We start from the raw sequence: 25,440 nt of genomic DNA, 5'->3' as shown, positions 1-25,440 counted from the left end.
CAAATTAGGGAAAAATAAATAAATTACTAGAAGCTATGGTATGGCTCTCAGAATTAAAGGAAAAGCTGGAAAATGAGGCTTTGGAAAAACACTAGAACAGGGAAGCTCCAGGTTTCTGGGTAGTAGAATTCCCCATGGGACCAGCCAGACACCCCTTCCTCCTGGATGCCACTGTCAGGATGAATCAGCTCTAACCACTTCCTCTCAGTCACCTTGCTTTGCCCTGTGCCTTAAAGGGGCATCTGTTATGCACAGATTTGCATTAGATTTTGATGAGTCTTCTCAGTACATATTCATTCATCTAACAAATATATTTTTTGAAAACTGTACTAAGCTTGTGACAGGTGTTCTGAAGGACTCAAAAGCAAATTCATTATAGACTCTACCTCCTATGGGAGATGAGGGTTCAAATATTGTTAAGATGGTATAAAAAGCTATATAACCATCATGATCTTTTCATTACAAGGGACAGAAATAAGTCTCAATCATCTTCAAGAAGCAGGAGAGATACTGGTCATGACAAAGAAAAGTCCAGGGACAGGGCGGGCTGAGACGTGGCTGTATGCAGGGGCCAGCCAGTAGGGTCAGGACTCCATCTCTTGTTCTGCTTTTTCTGTGCTGCTCTGTTCACAGGGACGGTCTCTGCAGCAGGTGCTGATGGTGTCATGTGCACGGCCCTTCTGCACTTGGCATTCTTGGGTGCACACCAACAGCTCCCTGTGATTGTGAGCCTGGGGGCTTCCTTCTGCCACCAGAGCTGGCTGCCGGTCTGTGGTGCGAAGGCAGAGTGCCAAGGAGTTCCCAGCCCTCAGCCAAAGACAAACAGATTTAGTAGATTCAAAAATGAATTATTGTCTCTGGTTGGAATGCCTCTGAGTCATGTTCTATGCTTTTCTGCACATGTCTCCAATGAGACTAAGCTTCGGCTGCTCACAGTGGTGACCTGCTCACTGGCGCACTCTGCTTTGGCTTCTTTCCCTTTCCTTTCTTTCCTTTCCTGCCCTCCCCATTCCTCCCCCCCTCCCCTCTCCTCTTCCTTTCTTCCTTTCTTTCTTTGAGACAGAATCTCACTCTTTTCACCCTAGGTAGAGTGCCGTGGCGTCATAGTTCACAGCAATCTCAAACTTCTGGGCTCAAGCAATCCTCTTGCTTCTGCCCCCTGAGTAGCTGGGACTACGGGCACTGGACACAATGTCTGGCTGTTTTTAGAGACAGGGGTCTTGCTCTTGCTTGGGCTGGTCTGGAATTCCTGAGCACAAGCAACCTACCCACCTCGGTCTCCCAGAGTGCTAAGATTACAAGCGTGAGCCACCGTGCCCACTCCCAGCTGGTTTTCTATTTTTAGTAGAGACAAGGTCTTGCTTTTGCTCAGACTGGTCTCAAACTCCTGATCTCAAGCAACACACCCACTTCGGCCTCCCAGAGTGCTAGGATTATAGATTTGAGCCACCATGCTCCCCACCTTCCTTCTCTTTTCTCTTACTTTCCTGCTCTCCTACCTATTCATCTTGGGATCACTTCGAAAATAAATCTCTTGTATACAAATTCTTGTCTTAGAGACTTTTTAGGGAGCCCAACCTAAGACACCCTGTTATGTAAAGCCAAGGCAGCTATAAACAGGTGTAGGTTTATAAACTGCCAAAGTCTGATCTGGTGGAGACAGAGTTTTCTTTTAATTACAGTAGAATCTCTGTAAATTGACCACCCAAGGAGCTATAACCAACTAATTAACATGTGGAAGTCGTCAACATAAGGAAGTAGGCCTACTTGTACTTATACGTACATGTGGGTCATATCCAGTCTATGAAAATCAAATCAACTTAAGGAGGTGGTCAATGTAGGGAGGCGGTCAACTATGGAGGTTCTACTGTACTTCCATTTAAAATCCTGAGGCTAATTCTCGTTGTTCAGAAGTAGCCCCATTCCTAACCCTAAGCTGAAATATACCCATTGACTAGCTCTGGCCACCTACTCACTAGGGAGCAGAGAAGGATGAAGCTAATTCCAACCTTATGTTCTGGGAGATGGGGAGAAATGGTTTCCTTATGGATAATGAGGATGCTATTATCAGGTCAGTGCTAAAGGGATGGTGAGCAGGTCAGCTCATCAGATATCACTGCAGTGGGCACCCAAAAGGGGACAAACACAGTTCAGAGGCATGTGACATAGCCTCTAATTTGGTTGAGAAGGCTGTGAGAGATGAAAGTTCAACTAACCTGAGACATCATCTTCTGAGTTTCCTATCCCACCCCTCCTTTTTTTTTTTTGAGACAGAGTCTTATTATGTCACCTTCAGTAGAGCTGTGTGTGGCATCACAGCTCACAGCAACCTCAAACTCTTGGGCTTACTAAATTCTCTTGCTTCAGCCTCCCAAGTAACTGGGACTACAGCTGCCCGCCACAATGCCCGACTATTTTTTGGTTGCAGTTGTCATTGTTGTTTAGCAGGCCTGGGCTGGGTTCAAAACCATCAGTCCTGGTGTATGTCACCAGCGCCCTAACCACAGAGCTATGGGCACCGAGCCCTATCCCATCCTTTTTAAAGTCACTAGAAGATGGGTAATTTTCTTCCTCTTAAGAATGCTATGTTTTGTGTTTTGAAAAACCATGTCATCCAAATAAAACAGCATGCATTCAGTAGTAATTAATTAATTCTCACATTAAAAAACTTAATAAATGGCATTATTGAGTCCATGTTCCTAATAATAGGATAGCATACCATTTCTAAGTGATTATTGGAAATATTAGACTTTCTAGTCCCTTCTGTCCTTCTTATCCCCTAGGATCTGAGGACCCCACACCCATTTGATAGTTGAAGTGCTCTGGTATACACAACATGCCCACTAGGAGTTGGCTAGTAAATCAGACTCAATGATTTCTCCTTCAGGTCACATTTCCCAAGGAGACCCACATGCTTCATTATCACAGCATTGATGTACTAGGAGGGATCTGTGAGAGATTATGCATTCCATTCCCAGCTAAAGAAGTGTCGAACCCCTAGGATCCTGGGGAAACAGAGTGAATAAAATGGAGATGGTCTCTGCCTCCTTTGAGGTGGCAGACAAAACATAACAATAAAGAACTTAGTGGTTTTCTGATCCAACATGTAAAGAGCCCAGAAGTCATGTTTGCAACAAGAAAAAGGCTGAGTACACTGAAAATCAGCAACTCTTATTAGATCCATCAGAGAATTGTGATCACAGGGCAAACTGCTCCCTCCCCACCCAATCTGGAGAGAGACATATGGCTATAGAGAATTCTAGCTTCCTGACTGCAGCCAGTACCCAGAGGAATACATGCTGCTGGAATGGACAAACTGCTGGAGGCTCAGTGTAGACTAGCATGAGAGTTAAAAATTCTGGGGGGCTTAGTCTCAGGGAAGCCCCATACTTTTGTAAGCATATCTCCAGGAGCCCTACTAGTTTCTCACAGTGAAGACTGGAGACAAGTCCCCTCCTGCTTCTGGCAGGGGAAGGGGGAAAGGGACTATTCTGAAAAACTTGCAGTGCTAAGTGCTATGGAGGGGGAAAGTGAATGCTGACTAGCAGCAGAGGAGGAATTGTTAGAGAACCAAACTGGGGTCTGCTTGCCTGGTGCAGCAAAGCCAAACACCAAAGCCCAGAGTTGCAGTGAGAGGAAAAGGCTTTATTATAGGGAGCCAAGCAAGAAGGACAGCAGCTACTGCCTAAGACCCAGAGTCCCTGATGACCCACAGGCAAGGATTTTTAAGGCAGGAGTACATGTCTGGCAGGTAAATTTGCAAATCGATATATGAAGGCTAGATGAACCATGGGTTGGCGGGGGGGAAGGTTTACAGGAAAGATGGGAGTGTTGTAGGACAAGTTAGAAGGTTTGAGAATACCAGCTGACAGGAGATTGAGGATGAGTAGTTTAACGCCCCTGAGAGCCACTGTGGGGATTGGGTATTGTTTAAGGGAAGGATATGAAGGTTGGGGTTAGAGGGCAATAAGAATGGGTGAATGATGGGAGGCCATAGAAGGAAGAGAGGTATCCCACGCGATGGAGTCTATGGGGAGGTCAGATTGAGAGAAAGGAGGGGCTGTCGGGGAGGAGTTAGAGAGAAGTAGAATGAGTAGTGAGAGGTGGCTGGTGGGAATCATCAGGGTTGCTTATCATCTTGAGAGGATATCTCTACCTAGTATGGGAACGCTGCATGAAGGAATATTAAGGAACGAATATGAGAAAGAGTGTCCAGAAAGTGAGCACCACAAGGCTAGAGTAGTGTGAGGGTGAAGTAGATTGCCATCAATACCCAAGATCTCAGTTTGTTGTATAGGACCTTTGTAATATAGCAATGTGCAGTGGTGGCCCCCATATCTATCAGAAAAGAGATTGGCTTACCTTCCACTAGCAAGATATACAGACCTCAGTTCTTATGATTGTCCAAGGGGCCTCCTGACTCTCTGGGAATCATCATTCTTCAGTGGCCAAACCCAACAAGTCAGGGAATTCAACCAGGTCCTGGGAGTGGCTGTGAGCTGGATCCTCAGAGGGACCTGGGCAGTCAGACTTCCAGTGAGGACCTCTATAGGCCGGACATGGCTTGGGGGGAGGTTTGGATTTGGGCACTGCTTGGCCCACTGACCAGGCTTACCACACTGGAAGCACAGTCTCGGGGGAGGTTTTCTTTCTTTGGCCTGTCCAGAGGAGTTTCGAGAAGCAGTCAGGTTTTGTCTAACGGCAGAAGCCAATAACTGGAGCTCTGGGAAGCACCACCGCTTAGAGGACTCTTCTCAATAATTTAAGACCTTGAAGGCCAGGTCAATGAAATCTCATTGGCGGGCAGGGTGGAGGTTTGAGGGACCTGGAGGAATTGTTGGAGTTTTTTTCCAGATATTGGGTATAGCCTGAGAGATAAAATGCATGTTGATAATGAATCTGCCCTCATTATTCTCTGTGGTTAGGGTGGTATAATGCTGGAGGGCTTTGTTAAGATGGGCTAAAAATTGGGAAGGACTTTCATCTGTTTCTGGGTTATTTCTTTTAGTTTGTCATAATTTCTGGCCTTACGGGCTGCTTTCTTTAGTTCCTCTAAGTGACACTGGACCATGTGATTATGGAGAAGGACCCCAGGAGCTGTAGTTTGGTAATTCCATCGGGATCTTCCCAGGGGATGGCCCTAGTGCGCTCTGGCTGGATTTGGTCTGTCCTCTGTAGATCTTCTGAGTGAACGTGGGTCTGAGTCGAGACCTGCTCCCTCTCCTCCAAAGTTAGGGTGGAGGTGAGGATGACATATAAATTATGCCAGGTCAGATCATATGATTGAATTCTTGAAAGTATTTTGTGGGATCTGTGGAGAATGAATGTAGTTTCTGACTTAAGTGATACAGATCTGAAAGAGAAAAGGGGACTTGACCCTGACAATATCTTCTGTTCCTGCAACCTCTCGAGAGGGTACAGAGGTTGTGGTCTTGACGTGGAAGGTCTAAATGTGTGGACAGGTCTAGTATGAGGTTGGTAAGCCAGGTCCACCATCTTTCCTTTCCCGGCTGGGTCTGCCATCTTTTCTTTTTTGTCCACATGCAGCAGAAGGTGGGTGGGGGCTAGGGTGACATTCTGTGGGTAGGGAGGAGGTTGAGTGTGGGAGAGATGTGGAGGGGCAGAAGGGAATGGTTGTCTGATGGATCAAGGAAGACCCTGGAGGCTCGGTGCTGGTGGCTCAAGTGGCTAAGGCACCAGCCACATACACCTGAGCTGGCAGGTTCGAATCCAGCCTGGGCCCACCAAACAACAATGATGGCTGCGACCAAAAAAATAGCCAGGCATTGTGGCAGGCGCCTGTGGTCCCAGCTACTTGGGAGGCTGAGGCAAGAGAATCGCTTAAGCCCAGGAGTTGGAGGTTGCTGTGAGCTGTGATGCCACAGCACTCTACCCAGGGTGACAGCTTGAGGCTCTGTCTCAAAAAAAAAAATAATAATAATAATAATAAAGCTAAAAGAAGACAATGGAGAATCAGGGGGTTCAGGAAGGCCTGGTTTGGCTCATGCAAGGAAAATTTGAGAAGGTTCACAAGACAACACAAAGAAGGAATGTTTTGAAGGAGGAGGAAGCCTGGATGTAGGGGATTTCTGACCATTTGCCCAATCTCCGACAGTAATTGTCGAGGTCAGTGAGGATTGAAAGGTCAAAGGTGCCATTTTCAGGCCATTGTGAGCCATTGTCTAGCTCGTATAGAGGCCAAGCTGTATTACAGAGAAAGATGAGGCATTTAGGTTTAAGGTCAGGATAGAGGTGTAGAGGCTTGAAGCTAGTTAAGAGGCAGCTTAAAGTTCAAGAAGGGGGGATCTGTGACTGAGTGGTCCCAGATCAGAAACTGGAGGTAGAAAATAAATGAGGATGAGAAAAGAACTTATGAGGGGGAGAAGGAAGGAAGTGACTGAGGCTGGGGCCAGGGAGGATACCAGGTCTCTCTGAAGGACCTTTAACCAGCCAGAAAAGAGTGGTCCAGGCCCACAGGAGGGTGTCCCCACACACCAGGCACTGGATGGGCAAGTCTGAACCGCCAGAGTCCATGTCCAGTACCGGATTTAAGAGGCACAGATTACTGGAGTTTTTCGACCCAGAGTGGGGAAAGGAAGAGAAGGTAAAAAAGGCTCAGGGAATGGTTATATGAATGCTTAAAAGGCCTAGAAATGGAGGACGAAGGTGAGTGGAGTTGGAGTGGGGTTAAAAGGCTCAGAAAGGGGTTATAGACAAATGCTCGCCTCACTCTTAAATGTTGAATTCTGGGCAGGGGCCAGAGGAGTCCCCCGTTTCCCTTTGACTGGTCAGAACAGGAGTCTGTCTAGTTGGGAGTGGGTTAGACGGGGTGTACCTCGGGCCCCTGAGAGGACTTCTCCCTGTCCCGTGTTCTTTGCACCAAAATGAGAGGTTAAGGACTGAAAAGGAGAGATTTTTCTGAGACATGAATGAAAGGAAATGGAGTCCAGGTTCTGTGTGGACAACATGGCCTTTATTTCACTCTGGTGGGAGCAGCTGAGTTTGAAGAATCCAGCACATGGGTTAAGGTGGGTGGGAATATAAGACTTCGGAGGGGTAGGAATTGGCACATTCATTCCTTCCTGGGCCGGAGGTTCATGCATTCATTCTTTCCGGGCTAGGATGGTTCTACTTTGGCGGGTCCCTATGTTCAGCTCTATCAAGTGTCCTTAGCCTCCTGTTAGAAGGCTTTTGTTTTATGGACCTTACTTTTTTAGGGTATGCTCTCTCAATATAATCTTGTTAGCAGAGGAGCTGGGGTGTGGGTCCAGGTCTCCCTGCTTTCAATCTATAGGCATGCCTGCTTCTGACTGCCCTACCACATAAATGACTAATTCTAGAGTGTACACTCGGGGAGAAAACATTATATTCAGAAGCAGGCAAGCTTTTCAGCAACCTCAAGCCACAAAGAGTCTCCTACGGGGCACAGAAGTCACAGGACAATTGTGTGCAGTTGTGCAACCTGAGGGTATAAAATCACTATATTCAAATCCTGGCTGTGCCACTGACCAATCTTGTGATCAGGAAGAAGTCATTCTAGTTTTGAAAATCCCTGTTTTCTCTTCTGAGGAAAGGAGATAATAAAAATGCCTCTATGTAGGCTTATTGACATAATTAAATTACACAAAGATTGATTTCCCCCTCCAAACACGTTCATCTCAGTAAGTGGTACCATCTCCTATCTAGGCAGTACTCAAGATGAAATTCTTAGAATCATCCTGTATGTCTTTATTTTCTTGAATCCCAATTCTATTAATATACTCTGATGATTCTATTCCTGAAATATATTCTGACTTTGTGCACTTTTTTACCTCCATTACACAATTCTAGTCCAAGACACTATTGTATCTTAGCTGTCTGCTGTGATGGCATCCTAACAGTCTACCTACCTTCTTTTTGCTACATATAATCCACTCTTCACAAAGCAGCCACTTATACCCATTAAATATAACTTGATTATGTGTAACTCCGTAGAGTAAACCCATCTAATGTCATTCAATGCATTTACAATAACATCCTTAGCTTATGCCCCTTTGATCTTGCAGTCACCAATTTCTCCATTCCCAGTAGGGTGGATCACAACATGTGATTTTAAACCTTCTGGAATAGCACTGCCATGTCCCTACATGGTAGAGTGGACGTCCTTGTCCCTGGACTTAGGGGTTGGCCATGAGACTCTTTTTGGCCAGTGGCATGTTAGTGGTCATGACATGGACAGAGTCCTGAAATGTGGGTGTGTGCTTTGTCCTGGTCTCCTGTGCTTTTGGGATCCACTGGGAGAAGCCCCAGGTAGCTGCTTGTCCAACAACAGTAAGAGAAGATATATAGCAGATTTCAACACAGTCCATAGTCTGGAGCCAAGCCTGGCCAAGCTGTAGTGAGAAGCAGAGCCATCTTAAAAGACCCCAGAGTTATGAACAACACTAATAAATGCTCTTTGTTCTAAGCCACTGGGTTTTGTAGTAATGTTGTGGCATTATTACAACAAGAACTTATTAATATACTGACACCCTCAGTTTTGTTTGCTTTCCTGCAATTTTCTTGCTCTGCCTGTTTGAAGCTATTCTCATTGTCTGCAACTGAGCTTCTCAACCTTGGCACTACTGACATCTGGGACTGGATAATTTTGTGTTGTTGGGCATGTAGGGGCGGGGGCTGTCTTGTGCATTGTAGGCTGTTTAGTAGAATCCTGGTTTCCATTCACTAGATGCCAGTAGCAGCCCCTCTCTATCCCCAGTTGTGATGACCAAAACTATCTCCAGATGTCACAAAATGTCCCCTGGAAGGCAGAATTGCCCCTAGATGAGAACCAGTAGTCTAGAAAATCCCAGATCTTTCTGGAGCTGACTTCTTGGCTTTTATGCCTCACCTTTATTGTCACTTCTTCAGCAAGTCCATACCTGATCACCCTGTTAGGCAAGCTCAGTACATGATACTGTTGCCACCCAGCCAGGTTCGTCTGCCCACTGTCGAAAGAGGAAGCCAACATCCAGAAACAGCAGGGTTTATATCAGAGAAAGGGTTATTCTGTATAGTGCTAAGCAGGGAGATGGGAAGAATGTCTCAAATCTGCCTCCCTGAGAATTGGGGTGACAGGGTCTGGGGTTTTTGTTTTTAATTTTTTTTTTTTTTTAAACAGACTCTCACTCTGTCTCCCTTGATAGAGTACCATGGCATCATAGCTCACGGAAATATAAAACTCTTGAGCTCAAGTGACCCTCCTGCCTCAGCCTCCTGAGTAGCTGGGACTCAAGGCACCTGCCATAGTGTTCATCTATTTTTTAGAAATGGGGTCTCACTCTTGCTTAGGCTGGTATTAAACTGCTGAGCTCAAACTGAGAGAGGATACTTGAGAAGGGTGAAGTCTAGGAGAACGGTTCTTCTCAAGGAACCACAAGGATACACCTGCAGGGTCCTCTCCATGGTGACTCTGTTCTTGAGAATTTGTAGACTTAACTTCATGGGGCTTGGAAATTTCCACTTCTGTGAAATCCTGTAGTTCTGTGGGGGCTGGAATAGCATCTCCTGCTTGATTCAAACTGGTCAATGTAAAAGGTACCTGTGGTTTAGAAATTTTTGGCTGGAGATAAAAAGGGAAAGACTGAGCCAGTCAGGGAACATGGCCATTTGGAATTCTTCTGCGCCGTAAGCTCCCCACCAGTGAATAAAGCCTTTCCTCTTACAAATGTGGTGTTTGGATGCTCTTTCTCTCTGTTGGGCCTCATCTTCCTGCAACATTTTTGGTTCCCTGACTGGGAAGTGAGACCATCTGAGGTAAGAACAGATGCACCTGGTAGTTGCCGCCAATCCTCTGGACACCCACGTGGGGGGCCTTGTTCAGCCTGGACGACATGAACCACTGAGCATGCCAGGGAGGCAGCTTGGCCTCCCTGTGTAGACACCTCAACTGGGTGGGGAAAGGACCCCCTAGGCAGGACTTCAAGGAGTCAAACGCCAGGAGGAACTGGCATGCAGGAACAGGTATCTACACAGGGAGCCGTCTAAGGCAAGGTATGATCAATCTGGAGTCTCCACCATTTGGGTGGAAGCGGGGGGTCTAATCAACCCCTGGGGGCATTAGATCTCTGGCAGGTCTAGTGAGAGGTGTATGAGAGTGTGTGGATGTGGTGCGACTGGGATGAACTCCAAGGGTGGGGTTGGACCTCCCCTCACAGGGCCTAGGGGAGTATTGGTTAACCTCCTAACACTAAGTGGCAGTTCAAGTGGGAAATTGAGGCTTCCTAGGTTAAGAAATGGGTTGGAATTTTGTGCTTGTGAATGCTTGGAGACTGACTGAGATGGGTAACAATAGGTCACTCCCCACCCCCACTTTACAGGGTGAAATGATTGTGTGAGTGGCACCTTCTTCCCTGCTCCAACTTTGTCCCCTGGCTATTCTGAGAGAAACTGGAAGTTCCAAGTTTTTTGCTTTCTGTCTCAAACACAGGTCTAGTCTTTGGCAACCACGTGGCCATGTGAGACTTAGGGAGAAAATGAAGAGACATCAGAAAGGATGACTGTGTTGTGGTTTTGTCATTATGGTTTTTGTTACTTCAGCAAGTCCTTGGTCTCAGGGATTTGAGAATTGAGCCCATGGGCCACGGATCAGTGATAAAATGGGATTTTGTTGGATGGAGGAGCATGCAGAGAGAGTGGAGAGTGCCAGAGTTACCTGCAGCGGGGAGGAGGCCCAGGTCAGAGGTTTCCTGCATGGGTCCTTTGTCTAGGGGTAAATAATTGGCCCTGAGAGATGTTTTGGCCAGGACTTGGTAAATTGAAAAATACCTTTCCTCAAAATTGTCTCAAAGAAAGACAGGTTTATAGTGTAGGACTAAGATAATAGGCTCACAGAGCAAGACACGTTCATCATAGACAGCAAACTGGGCCCCATTGTTGAGACAAAAGGCAAAGGCTTTCAATATGGCCAGTGATTCTCCTTTATACTGTCTGGAACAGGCCTACTGATAGGTTGGGGAAAAAAGCACAGCATGGTGCTTCCTGGAACTTGGGAAATTTCCATTTCTGTGAAATCCTGTAGTTCTGTGGGGGCTGGAACAGCATCTCCTGCTTGATTCAAACTGGCCAATAAAAAAGGTACCCATGGATTGGAACTTTTTGACTGGAGATAAAAAGGGTCCGAGAGTGTGACCATTTGGAATTCTTCTATGCCATAAGCTCCCCACCAATGAATAAAGCCTTTCCTCTTATAAACATGGTGTTTGGGTGCTCTTTCTCTCCGTTGGGCCTCATCTTTCTGCAACAAAACAATCCACCTACCTTGGCCTCTCAGAGTTCTATGATCATAGGCATGAACCACACACCCAACTAGGACAGGGTGATTTTTTTTTTTTTTTTTTTTTGAGACAAGAGCCTCAAGCTGTTACCCTGGGTAGAGTGCTGTGGTATCACAGCTCACAACATCCTCCAACTCCTGGGCTCAAGCGATTCTCCTGCCTCTACCTCCTAAGTAGCTGGGACTACAGTGTCTGCCACAACACCCAGGTATTTTTTGGTTGCAGCCATCATTGTTTTTTGGTGGGTCTAGGCTGGATTTGAATCCGCCAGCTCAGGTGTATGTGGCTGGTGCCTTAGCCACTTGAGCCACAGAAGCCGAGCCCAGGACAGGGTTTTTAAAGACAGTTTGTAGGGAAGATGGTTAGGGAATCAGGGTCTACTTACTGTCTGCTTTTGGGGTGGAACCATCAGTCCTTTGGTATTGGCCATTGTCTGGATTAGGCAGTTACTGGTATGCAGTTCCTTGGGTGGAAGGTACAAGACCAGTTGAGTCAATTCCTTGGTCCGGGTGGGTCAATCAATCCACAAGAATGCAGGACCTGGGAGATATCTCAGAAACTACCCCTAGATTCCAAACAGGTGATGTTATCTACAGAGAAAAGTTAAAGGCAGCACCCATAGCTCAGTGAGTAGGGTGCCAGCCACATGCACAGGGGCTGGGGGTTCGAACAGGCCTGGGCCAGCTAAAACAATGACAACTGCAACAACAACAACAAAAAAAGAAAGAAAGAGTTAAGAAGCTTTATGACTGGCTCAGTGCCTGCAGTACAGTAGTTACAGAGCCAACCACATACACTGGGGGTGGCAGGGCCCACCCCGGGCCTGCTAAACAATAATGACAACTGCAACAAAAAATAGCCGGGTGTTGTGGTGGGCGCCTGTAGTCCCAGCTGCTTGGGAGGCTGAGGCAAAAGAATTGCTTAAACCCAAGAGTTTGAGGTTGCTGTGAGCTGTGACGCCACAGCACTCTACTAGGGCGACATAGTGAGACTCTGTCTCAAGAAAAAAAAAAGCAAAAAGGAGGCGGTGGCCGTTCCTTCACAGAACTTTGGGGCCCTCATCCTCTTCTCACCTTGCACACCTTGTCAATTTATCAGGGCAGTTTCAGTACCCCACAGCATGGTGTTTTACTGTGCTCAGCACTTTCAACTAAGGAGATGGACTGACCAGGAGCCAGGCCTCCCTGACCTTCCTTTTTATCCTCAGAAATGAGTCACAGAACCCAGGATTCCTCTTCTCCCAGGTGTCTCGCAGAAACTAGAACTCCTCCCACCTAAAGCAAGCCATAAAACCTAGAATGGTCAGTCTCTCCCTTTGGCCTGGAGGACCTTCACTTCAGAGGGTCCCTGCCCTTCAGGGTAGGGTGGGGGTGTAAAGATGGTCTGTCTTTATAGTAAAATAATAGAAAAATTATTAACTCATAGTTTTTCAATAAAGACTAAAATCAATCTCTCCCTGCCTGCTTTTTTTGTTTTGCTGGTAGCCCGTTCCCCACCCCATTGGAGTTCCCTTTTCACAAACCACTGAGGAACTCAGCAGACCAAAAGGAAATACAAATTCTTCTCTTCACCTTCACCACCTCCTTTGTCCTTTAGAATTTGTTCCTTTAGCTTCAAGTTGCTCCTGAGTGTTGGGATGAACAATGGGGTGAAAATCAGGCTTCAAGATCAGAAACACCTGAAAAAATATTTGTCTTCAACCTTGCCAGAGGAAAAACAGATACAGCAATCACATCCACGGTACCCTGTGGATTTGGCCACCATTACCTTTATTCTCTTTGCCACCCTTAAATTCACCTAGCCACTTGACCTCAACCGTGGCACTGTGGCCATTTTCTTTCTTTGGGATGCCATGCCATCTCTTTGCTCTTTTTCTCCCCTTTCTGTCCTCCCCATTCCACTCTCTTTTCCTCTCTCACACTCTCTCTCCTTCTAAAAGAAAAATAAAGTTTTAGTTTTACAACCTAATCTAGGTCTAGAGAAATTCTTTTCTCCTCCCACCCACAGTAGCGACAGAGCTTTTCACCCTAAGCAGGGGTGTCTGCAACACACAGATTCCAAGAAGAATCCAAGCAGACAGGCTTTTCCTGGTGTGATGCTACATGTATATCCCAATTCCTGGTCATCCTAATTCCTGGCTCTAGTTCCTGTAAACCTTGTTATTTCCTCAGTGACTAGAGCAATATAAATACCCTTTGTTAAAGTAATTTGCCATGTTATCTTTGGTTCCTGAAGTAGCTCCTGAAAGACAAAGGTGAAAGACAGTCTTTAGTTGTATACCACAGGCCCTTTTAAACACACCTGCACTTATATGAATGAGATGATTTTTTTTGTTGTTGTTGTTAATTAATTGTTCATTTTATTTTTTTTTATTAAATCATAGCTGTGTACATCAATATGATCATGGGGCATCATACACTTGTTTCATAGAATATTTGACACATTTTCATCTCATTAGTTGACATAGGCCTCCTGGCATCATGCTAGTTACTTTGTCAAGACATTTACATTCCACATTTGCCAAGGCTCACGTGTACCTTTGTAAGATGCACCACATGTGTGATCCTTTCAATCCCCCTCCCTTTACCCACCTCCCGCCTCCCTCCCCACGCTTTCCCCCTTCCCTCTGTTCTTAGGTTGAAACTTGGTTATAGCTTAATGTAAAGGTCCTAAGTTAGTTTCATAGTAGGGGTGATACATTGGATATTTTTTCTTCCATGCTTGAGACACTTTACTGAGAAGAATATGTTCCAGCTCCATCCATGTAAACATGAAGGAGGTGAGGTCTCCATCTTTCTTTAAGGCTGCATAGTATTCCATGGTGTACATATACCACAATTTATTAATCCATTCGTGGATCATCTTTAATCATCAGAGAAATGCAAATCAAAATACTCTGAGATATCATCTAACTCCAGTGAGACTAGCCTATATCACAAAATCTCAAGACCAGAATTGTTGGCGTGGATGTGGAGAAAAGGGAACACTTTTGCACTGCTGGTGGGAATGCAAACTAATACATTCCTTTTGGAAAGATATATGGAGAACACTTAGAGATCTAAAAATAGATCTGCCATTCAATCCTGTAATCCCTCTGCTGGGCATATACCCAGAAGACCAAAAACCACATCATAACAAAGATATTTGTACCAGAATCTTTATTGCAGCCCTATTCATAATTGCTAAGTCATGGGAGATGATTTTTGGAAAACCCTAGTAACACAAGATGAGGGCCTGGTTGTCATGGGAACCTGCAGCTTGCTCAGAGGGTTAGCCCCAACCACAAGGGCCAATGGCTTCATCAATCATGCTCACTGTCATAAAGCTTCTATATAAACCCAAAAGGTATGGGTTGGGAGTTCCAGATACTGGAACACATGAGGCTTACACATCCACATGCTGGGAGGGTGGCACAGCCCAACTCCACAGGGACAGAAGCTCCTGTGCTTGGGACCCACCCCAACCTCACATATATTTTTCCCTCTGGCTCTTCATCTGTAACATCCTTTATAACAAAGCAGTAAACTTTTTTTTGTTTTGTTTTGTTTTTATTTGTTCATTTTGTTATTGTTAAATCATAGCTGTGTACATTAGTGCAATCAAGAGGTACAATGCACTGGTTTCATATACAACCTGAAATATTCTCATCAAATTGTTCAACGTAGCCTTCAGGCATTTTCTTAGTTACTGTATGTAGACATTTGTATTTTGCATTTAGTAGATTTCACCTGTACCCATTCTAAGACGCACTGTAGGTGTGGCCACACCCATTACCCTCCCTCCACCCTAACCTCCCCCCTCCCTTCCCCTCCCTTAGCCCTTTCCCCATAGTCTTGTGCTATAGTTGGGTTATAGCCTTCATATGAAAGCTATAAATTAGCTTCATAGTAGGGCTGAGTACATTGGATACTTTTTCTTCCATTCTTGAGATACTTTGCTAAGAAGAATATGTTCCAGCTCCATCCATGTAAACATGAAAGAGGTAAAGTCTCCATCTTTCTTTAAGGCTGCATAATATTCCATGGTATACATGTACCACAATTTGCTAGTCCATTTGTGAGTCAATGGGCACTTGGGCTTCTTCCATGACTTAGCGATTATGAATTGGGCTGCAATTAACATTCTGGTACAGACGTCTTTGTTATATTGTGATTTTTGGTCTTCTGGGTATAAACATAGTAAAGGAATTACAGGATCGAATGGCAGGTCTATTTTTAGGTCTCTAAGTATTCTCCAAACATCCTTCCAGAAGGAACGTATCAGTGTGCATTCCCACCAGCAGTGTAGAAGTGTGCCCTTTTCTCCACATCCACGCCAACATCTCTGCTTTTGGGATTTTGTTATGTGGGCTACTCTTACTGGGGTTAGGTGATATCTCAAAATAGTTTTGATTTGCATTTGTCTGATGATTAAGGATGATGAGCTTTTTTTCATGTGTTTGTAGATCGTGCATCTGTCTTCTTTAGAGAAGTTTCTCTTCAAGTCCCTTGCCCACCCTGAGATGGGGTCACGTGTTCTTTTCTTGCTAATACGTTTGAGTCTCTGTGGATTCTGGTTATTAGACCTTTATCAGAGGTAAAACCTGCAAATATTTTCTCCCATTCTGAGGGCTATCTGCTTGCTTTACTTACTATGTTCTTAGCTGTGCAGAAGCTTTTTAGTTTGATCAGGTCCCAGTAATGTATTTTTGATACTGTTTCAATTGCCTGGGGATTCCTCCTCATAAAATATTCACCCAGGCTGATTCCTTCAAGAGTTTTCCCTGCACTTTCTTCAGGTATTTTTATAGTTTCATGTCTTAAGTTTGAATCTTTTATCCAGTGAGAATCTATCTTAGTTAATGGTGAAAGGTGTGCATCCAGTTTTAGTCTTTTACAGATTGCCAGCCAGTTTACCCAGCACCATTTGTTAAATAGGGAGTCTTTTCCCCACTGAATGTTTTTAATTGGCTTGTCAAAGATCAAATAACGGTAAGTAGTTGGAGTCATCTCTTGGTTCTCTATTTGGTTCCAGACATCTACTTCTCTGTTTTTGTGCCAGTACCATGCTGTTTTGATCACTATCGATTTATAGTTACTGTATGTAGAATTTGTATTTTGCATTTAGTAGATTTCACCTGTACCCATTCTAAGACGCACTGTAGGTGTGGCCACACCCATTAACCTCCCTCCACAGTCTCAGGTCTGGTAGCGTGATTCCTCCAGCTGTGTTTTTATTTCTGAGTAATGTTTTGGCTATTTGAGATTTTTTCTAATTCCATATAAAACAAAGTATTATTTTTTCAAGATCTTTAAAATAGTGACAATGGAGCTTTTTTTTTTTTTTTTTTTTTTTTTGTAGAGACAGAGTCTCACCTTATCGCCCTCGGTAGAGTGTCGTGGCGTCACACAGCTCACAGCAACCTCCAAATCCTTGGGCTTAGGCGATTCTCTTGACTCAGCCTCCCAAGTAGCTGGGACTACAGGCACCCGCCACAACACCTGGCTATTTTTTTGTTGCAGTTTGGCCGGGGCTGGGTTTGAATCCACCACCCTCAGCATATGGGGCCAGTGCCCTACCCACTAAGCCACAGGCACTGCCCATGACAATGGAGCTTTAATGGGAATTGCTTTAAAATTATATATTACTTTGGGTAGTATAGACATTTTAACAATGTTGATTATTCCCAGCCATGAGCATGGTATGTTTTTCCATTTGTTAACATCCTCAGCTATTTCTTTTCTTAAAGTTTCATAGTTCTCTTTGTAGAGATCTTTCATGTCCTTTGTTAGATAAACTCCCAAATATTTCACCTTCTTTGGCACTACTGTGAAAGGAATAGAGTCCTTAACTGTTTTTTCAGCTTGACTATTGTTGGTATATATAAAGGCTGCAGATTTATGGGTGTTGATTTTGTAGCCTGAGACATTGCTGTATTCCTTTATCACTTATAAAAGTTTTGTAGTAGAATCCCTAGTGTTTTCCGGATATATGATCATGTCATCTGTGAAGAATGAAAGTTTGATCTCTTCTGACCCTATGTGGATACCCTTGATCGCCTTTTCTTCCCTAATCGCAATGGCTAAAACTTCCATTACATTAACTTCCTTAACATTAACTCCAATGTTAAAGAGCAATGGAGACAATGGGCAACCTTGCCTGGTTTCTGATCCAAGTGGAAATGATTTCAATTTAACTCCATTCAATATGATATTGGCTGTGGGTTTGCTGTAGATGGCCTCTATTAGTTGAAGAAATGTCCCTTCTATACTAATTTTCTTAAGTGTTCTGATCATGAAGGGATGCTGGATATTATCAAAAGCTTTTTCTGCATCAATTGAAGGAATCATATGGTCTTTAAATTACATTTATAGATTTATGTATATTGAACCAGCCTTGAGACCCTGGGATAAATCCCACTTGGTCGTGGTGTAAAATTTTTTTGATGTGTTGTTGGATTCTGTTTGTTAGGATCTTACTGAGTATTTTAGCATCAATATTCACTAGTGATAATTGGTCTATAATTTTCTTTTCTTGTGGGGTCTTTCCCTAGTTTGGGGATCAAGGTGATGTTTGCTTCGTAGAATGTGTTGGGTAGTATTCCTTCTTTTTCTATATTTTGGAAGAGGTTTAGTAATATAGGTACTAGTTCTTCCTTAAGGTTTGGTAGAATTCTGACGTAAAGCCATCTGGTTCTGGGCTTTTCTTTTTAGGGAGATTTTGTATAGTTGACGCTATTTCAGAACTTGATACAGACCTGTTCAACATTTCCACTTCGTTCTGGCTAAGTCTTGGTAGGTGGCGTACTTCCAAGTATTGGTCGATTTCTTTCCAATTTTCATATTTCTGAGAGTAAAGTTTCTTGTAATATTCGTTAAGAATTTTTTGAATTTCTGAGGCGTCTGTTGTTATTTCATCTTTACCATTTCTGATTGATGAAATCAGAGATTTTACTCTTTTTTTCCTGGTTAGGTTGGCCAAACGTTTATCTGTTTTATTGACCTTTTCAAAAAACCAACTTTTGGATTTATTGATCTGTTGTATAATTCTTTTGTTTAAATTTCATTTAATTCTGCTCTGATTTTGGTTATTTCTTTTCTTCTCCCTGGGTTTGGGGTTGGAGTGTTCTTCCTTCTCCAGTTGCTTGAGATGTCCCATTAAGTTATTAACTTCCTCTCTTTCCGTTTTCTTGAGGAAGGCTTGCAATGCTATAAATTTCCCTCTTAGGACTGCCTTTGCAGTATCCCAGAACTTCCAGTAATTTGTGTCTTCATTGTTGTTTTATTCCGAAAATTTGGTGATTTCCTTCTTAATCTCGTCTATAACCCATCTATCCTCCAGCATAAGGTTATTTAGCTTCCATGTTTTTGTATGGGTATGCAGATTCCTGTTGTTATTGAGTTCAACTTTTATTTTATGATGGTCTGAGAAGATGCAAGGAATAATTTCTATTTTTTTTTTAATTTGCTGAGATTAGATTTGTGGCCCAGGATGTGGTCGATTTTGGAGTATGTTCCATGGGCTGATGAGAAGAATTTGTATTCAGTTTTGTTGGGATGAAATGTTCTGTTAGATGTTGAATGGTTAAGTTTAAATCTAAGATTTCTTTGCTTAGCTTCTTTTTGGAGGATCTATTCAGCATTGCTAAAGGGGTTTTAAAATCTCCAACTACTATGGAACTGGAGGAAATCAAGTTGCTCATGTCTGTTAGTGTTTCTCTTATAAATTGAGTTTATAAGTTGGGTGCATTCTGGTTGGGTGCATAAACATTAATAATTGAAATCTTATCATATTGAGTATTACCTTTAACAAATATGAAGTGTTCATCCTTATCCTTCCTTATTTTGGTTGGTTTAAAGCCTATTGCATCTGCGAATTGGATTGCAATGCCTGCTTATTTCTGCTTCCCATTTGCCTGAAGTATAAATGACCATCCCTTCACCTTGAGTCTATATTTGTCTTTTAATGTAAGATGCGATTCTTGTATGCAGCAGATATCTGGCTTGAGTTTTTGTATCCAGTCAGCCAATCTGTGCCTCTTTAGAAGACAATTCAAACCATTCACATTAATTGAGAATATTGGTAAGCACGTTTTTAATCCTTTTGCTACTTTGGAAGTTGGAATTTGATCAAAATTTTCTTGGTGGGTTTAGTTTTGTGGTGGAGGATTACACTGGTCTTTATGAGGATAGGTCTGAGAATATCCTGGAGAGCTGGTTTAGTTGTGGCAAATTTCTTCAACATGTGAATGTCATTAAAGTATTTAATTTCTCCGTCATAGATGAAACTCAGTTTAGCTGGGTACAGGATCCTGGGTTGAAAGTTATTTTGTTTTAGGAGATTAAAAGTCGATGACCATCCTCTTCTAGCTTGAAAGGTTTCACCAGAGATATCTGCAGTTATTCTAATATTCTTCCCCTTGTAGGTAATGGTTTTCTTTCGTCTGGCTGCTTTCAGAATTTTCTCCTTCATATTAACTTTAGTGAAATTCATTATAATGTGTCTGGAGGATGTCTTATTCGAGTTGAGTTGTGCTGGAGTTCTGAAACTGTCAACTATCTGAAATTCAGAATCTCTTGGCATGTCTGGAAAGTTCTCTTTCATAATCTCATAGAGAAGAGACTCTGTGCATTGTGTAGCCACTTCATCACTTTCGGGGATCCCTATAAGATGAATATTAGTTTTCTTTGAATTATCCCAGAGCTCTCTAGAGAGTGATCTGTTTTTGCCCTCCATTTCTCTTCCTCTTTGAGAGTTTGGGAGCATTTGAAAGCTTTGTCTTCAATGTCAGAAATCCTTTCTTCTGCTTGCTCCATTCTGTTACTGAGGGATTCTACTGTGTTTCTCAGATCTTTGAGGGCTGCAACTTCTTGTCTCAATGTGTCAAAATCTTTGGTCATTTAGTCTTTGAATTCGTTGTATTCTTGAGAAATCTTTTGGGTTACTGCTTGGAATTCTAATTCGATCTGATTTGCTATCCAGATTCTGAATTCGATTTCTGACATCTCAGCTATTTGTTTGTGCATTAGATCTTGTGCTGTGTCTGCCCTGTTGTTCCCTGGGGGAGTTGATCTACTCTGATTAGTCATATTGCCAGAGTTTTTCCTTTCATTTTGTCTCATGATTGTTTTTCACCATTCCCTCTCGCCATCCTCAGAGTTGGGGTGGTGTCTCTCTGAGATTAGACCCCAGGGGGATCACTCTATTGTTGCTGGATCTTTGTAGGGAATGACCCTGTGTAGCTCTTCTGGGGCTGCCCCAGCCAGGGAGTTCTGGTTGTGGGAGCAGCTCCAGAGTGTGACTTCCCTGGATTCAGCAACAAGGCAGGGGGTGGTGCACGCGGTTCTGGGAGTGGCTTTGGCACAGAGGGCCCAAGGCTCCAGCAGTCTCTGGCCAGCAGAAGGGCTCCATGCAGAGGCAGGGAGGGCTCCAGAGGGCACGCGGCTACCAGAGCCCCTGGCCAGATGAGTGGGCGGTTTGTAGGGAGGGAGTGTACAAGAGGGAGGACGCAGGGTTGTGTGGCTTCCGGAGTTCCTGGTCAGGGTGTGGGGAGGCCCGGCAGGTGGGGTAGCGCGTCCTGGTGCAGCTCTTTCCGGGGTCTGGGAGGGTGCTGATTGTGGGTCACTGCACAGCTCTTCTGGAAGTCTGGGAAGGTCCCAGCACAGCTCTTGCAGAGGTCTGGGAGGGTCCCGGTGCATCTCTTACCAGGGTCCGGGAGAGTGCCAATCACAGGTCCCAGTGCAGCTCTTCCAGAGGTGGGAGGGTGCCGATCACGGGTCCCGGCGCAACTCTTCCGGAGTTCCGGGAGGGCGCCAATCCCAAACCAGTAAAATTTTAAGTAATGTTTCCTTGAGTTCTGTTAGCCACTCTAGAAAATTAATCAAACTCAGGGAGGGGGATGTGGGAACCCTCATTTTTGGCAGGTCAGTCAAAATCATAGGTAAAACAACCTAAGGCTTACAACTGGCATCAAAAGTAGAGATGGAGTCTTGTGAGACCTGATACCAATAAAGGATATCCAGAAAGGGTGAGGTCTAGGAGAACAGAGGTCTTTTCAAGGAGACCCCAAGGATACAATGGCAGGGTCCTCTCCATGGTGACTCAGCTCTTAGGAATTTGTAGACTTAACTTCCTGGGACTTAGAAATTTCCACTTCTGTGAAATCCTGTAGTTCTATATGGCCTGGAATAGATTCTCCAGCTTGATTCAAACTGACCAATGAAAAAGGTAGTTGTGGGTTGGAACTCTTTGACTAGAGATAAAAAGGGAAAAACCAAGCCAGTTGGGGAGTGCGGCCATTTTGAATTTTCATCTATGCCTTTTGCTCCATCAGCTAAAATAAAGCCCTTCCTCTTATAATATAAACATGGTATTTGGGTACTCTTTCTCTCCACTGGGACTCATCTTCCTGCAACAATACTATCTCCAGATAGAAAATGCCAGAACTGAATTGAATTAGAGGTCACCTACCTGGTGTCTGCCAAAGAATCCACTGCAGAGTTGATTGATTTGTTATTGGTGTGGAAAAAAATCCCCACACACTACTTGGTGACCAGATGTCACAGAAATCTGTGTGGATTGTTGAGTGAAAGAATAGCAGGAGAAACTGAGTTTGTGCTTTTTCTTTTTTTTTTTAAACTTATATTTATTTTCTGCCAACCTTATTTCCATCTTGTTTAAGAGCTTGTTGAAGAACAGCTTAAGACCACTAGTGGTTGTTCCTACCCATTCAGTGGCCTGAGCAGTGGGACCTGCAGACCAGTCTCTGTGGCAGCCTGGGCACTCCAGTCTTCAGTGGGGACCTGCTGCCTAGGCACAGAAGATACCTGCAGCCTTCTGACCAATCTGCAACCTCAGCTGAGCAGCAGTAAACTCAGGAGCTGGAGCAGTCCATTCACCCTGAAATTCCTCCTCTGTTACAGCTTTCTTAGCAGCAGCCCATTCTTTTCAATCTCTTCAGTATCTCTATAGAAGTAGAGATCAGTCATGACCTCACATGGGTGTTTGCAGGAGATGGTGCTGCACATGTGAAGAACTTTCTGGATCAGCATCCACCACATCAGACCTACTGAGCGAGCTTCCTTGGTGTTGCATGGGATGGTGATGTCCACATAACACAGACAGAATCTGCGTGACACAGAGCAGTGGTAGGCATACAACGCTTCTGCGAGAGGCTGCTGATCAGCTCTAGGATCAGTAACCACCAGGAAATGGGGCTCCCAGAAGGCTGCCTGGACCTGGTTAGTGAAGGTTCCAGGAGTGAAGTAGCGGCAGCAAACTTCAGCACAGCTCGCTGGCCGGTATTCCTGAAGGATAGGACACTGACATCAGCAGGGTTTTCAATGGTAACAAGGGCTTGAGCTGCCAGCAGAAGCTTTCCCAAGTTCTCTTCAGACTTATGATGTAGATGCATCACTTTTCCTTTTGTAGATGTACTGTTCCATTTGGAAGTTAAGGCTGGTATCACCTAAGTAGGTTCCTGCTGAAAGGAATTTAAGGACATCCTCATCCTTCATTTGCAGGACATCAAGGGCTCCAGACATTGTGAAAGTTTCCCTCTAAATTACAGTGGGAATCCAGAATGCCATATGGCCGCTCCTTGAGCAGCGTGGCTGAGTTTGTGTTTTCTACTGACAGTGTGTCGCCCCTCAATCTACTACCGTGAGATTATACCCCATTTGTCCAGCACATTTCTACAATAGCTATCCATTCTTCATACAACCACAGTGGAAAAATAGACGGTTTTTCTTGTGTCTTTGGGTCTGCATTTCTGAAGACTTTTGTGTCATGAGAAACTTTGATTAAATAAACTTGTTATGCTTTTCTCTTATTAATCTGTCTTTTGTCCCAAGTGTGTTGGCTGATCTTGATAGTTAAGGAAATGTATCACACCTTTCTGCCTCTGTCAGGTTTCACAGAGGTTGTCTGTGTCCTAAAATATCGGGGTTTCAGGCAGCTGCTTGGATTCGTGGAGTGCTCTTAGTTAAAAAAATTACCATGAAAGAACATATAGCAAGAATAAGATAGAATCTGTCAGGCTAGGGCAGACATGACACAGCTGGTCTGGTCAGTTTAAGAACTGCCTGACCTTCACCCCCTGTCTCCCATTCTTTCTATTCTGTAATTTAGCTCCCACCCTAAAGATGCCTATCTTGAGTAGTTTAGGTGGATTGATTTAGGAGATGAACTTTTGGGGGGGGGACAGAGTCTCACTATGTTGCCCTAGGTAGAGTGCTGTGGAGTCACAGCTCACAGCAACTTCAAACTCTTGGGCTTAAGAGATTCTCTTGCCTCAGCCTCCCCAGTAGCTGGGACAACAGGCACCCACCACAATGCCTGGCTATTTTTTATTGCAGTTGTCATTGTTGTTTAGCTGGCTCAGGCCGGATTTGAACCTGCCACCCTTGGAGTATGTGGCTGGTGCTGTAATCACTGTGCTAAGGGCACTGAGCCAAGAAACAATCTTTTGAATTAGAATGTTGTTTTAGGTCATAGGGTATACTGATTATTATTTACTATGTGTCATGGGTTCTGCCAATTATTGTTTAAGATAAGGGTTAACACGGTCTTCACTTTGAACTTAAATGTATAAAACTGTAATTTTGGAAAGGGAAGAACACAACAGTTTTAGAAAGGCTACTCTCATTGTTCTTCATAATCTTGGTCCCTGACAAATAAAGTTTGGTGGCCCTATCCCCGTCTCTCCATATTGGCCCACAGTGACAAAGGCTGGACCCTCTTCATCCAGTAACAATCAGACACCTCAAAATTGTCTCAAAGAAAGACAGGTTTATAGTGTAGGACTAAGATAATAGGCTCACAGAGCAAGACACGTTCATCATAGACAGCAAACTGGGCCCCATTGTTGAGACAAAAGGCAAAGGCTTTCAATATGGCCAGTGATTTTCCTTTATACTGTCTGGAACAGGCCTACTGATAGGTTGGGGGGAAAAAGCTCAGTAGGTGCTGTGTGTGGGACAAGAAAATAATTTCTCTAAGCCAAATACAAATGTATCTTCTATGTTAGGAGGGGAATGAAGGAGTGAGAGAAGAGAAGATGGGGGAAGATAGAGAAAAGGAATGAGAATGATAGAGGATACTCGGGAAAAATAAGGTCTAAGAGAACAGAGGTCTTCTCAAGGAGACCCCAAAGATACACCTGCAAGGTCCTCCCCATGGTGACTCAGCTCTTAGGAATTTGTAGACTTAACTTCTTGGGACCTGGGAATTTCTGCTTCCATGAAAGCCTACAGTTCTGTAAAAGCTGGAGCTTACTTCTCCAGCTTGATTCAAACTGACCAATAAGAAAGATATCCGTGAGGCGGAATTTTTGACTAGGATAAAAAGGTGAAGACTGAGCCAGTCAGGGAGCCGGCCGTTTTGAATTCTTCTGTGTGGTCACTCTGAGGGCTAAAATAAAGCCCTTCCGCTTTTAAACCATGGTGTTTGGGTGCTCTTTCTCTCCTTTGGGCCTCATCTTCCTATAACAAGAAAACTTGGTGACTCCAAAAAAAGAGAAGAAGAATGCCCACCCTGAGGTCCAAGTGGGTAGCTGAATTTGAGGGGGGCTAAAAAAGTAATTGTAGTAGAATTTGGTTGAAAACAGACATGACGTTTTCCCAGGTGTTCCCAATCCTGAGGCCTGATTGTTCATATTCTATTGTTCATCGGGGACACTCATGAACCACTTGAGGCTATAGAAATAAATTCTAAAAAGCAAAGGAGATGGTAAAATGTAAAGAGAAAGAATTTACGTGTCCTTTCTCTGCTGGGCTCCTCAATGGCATGTGAAAACAGAAAGCCATGTGGTGGAGGAGCTGCTAGCAAGAGAAAAAAGCAGGCAGAGAGACTGATTTTAGTCTTTATTGAAAAAGTGTGAGTTAATAATTTTTTCTATTATTTCACTATAAATATTGACCATCCTTACACGTACCTCATGGTTCAGAGGTCACCTTGGAACCTGAGTCTTACTGGCACATGGACCTCCCATGAGCCTCTCTGAGAGCCCAGTAGGGGGTGTTGACCACAGTGTAGAGTTAAGCTAATGCCCTGATAGTTAATCTTCTTTTTTTTAGAGACAAAGTCTCACTATGTTGCCCTGGGTAGAGTGCCATGGTGTCACAGCTCACAGCAACCTCCAACTCTTGGGCTTAAGTGATTCTCTTGC

General features: G+C 44.1%; 1 pseudogene; it reads right to left on the bottom strand.

The window, feature by feature from the left end:
• Positions 1-584: 584 nt before the first annotated feature.
• LOC128591301 (40S ribosomal protein SA-like) lies at positions 585-22,816 on the bottom strand (annotated as a pseudogene).
• Positions 22,817-25,440: the final 2,624 nt, after the last annotated feature.

This window comes from Nycticebus coucang, chromosome 8, assembly GCF_027406575.1.
Source record: "Nycticebus coucang isolate mNycCou1 chromosome 8, mNycCou1.pri, whole genome shotgun sequence".
Classification (NCBI taxonomy): Eukaryota; Metazoa; Chordata; class Mammalia; order Primates; family Lorisidae; genus Nycticebus; species Nycticebus coucang.
The sequence above is the reverse complement of the archived record's forward strand: the minus strand, read 5'-3'. Positions and strand labels throughout refer to the sequence as shown.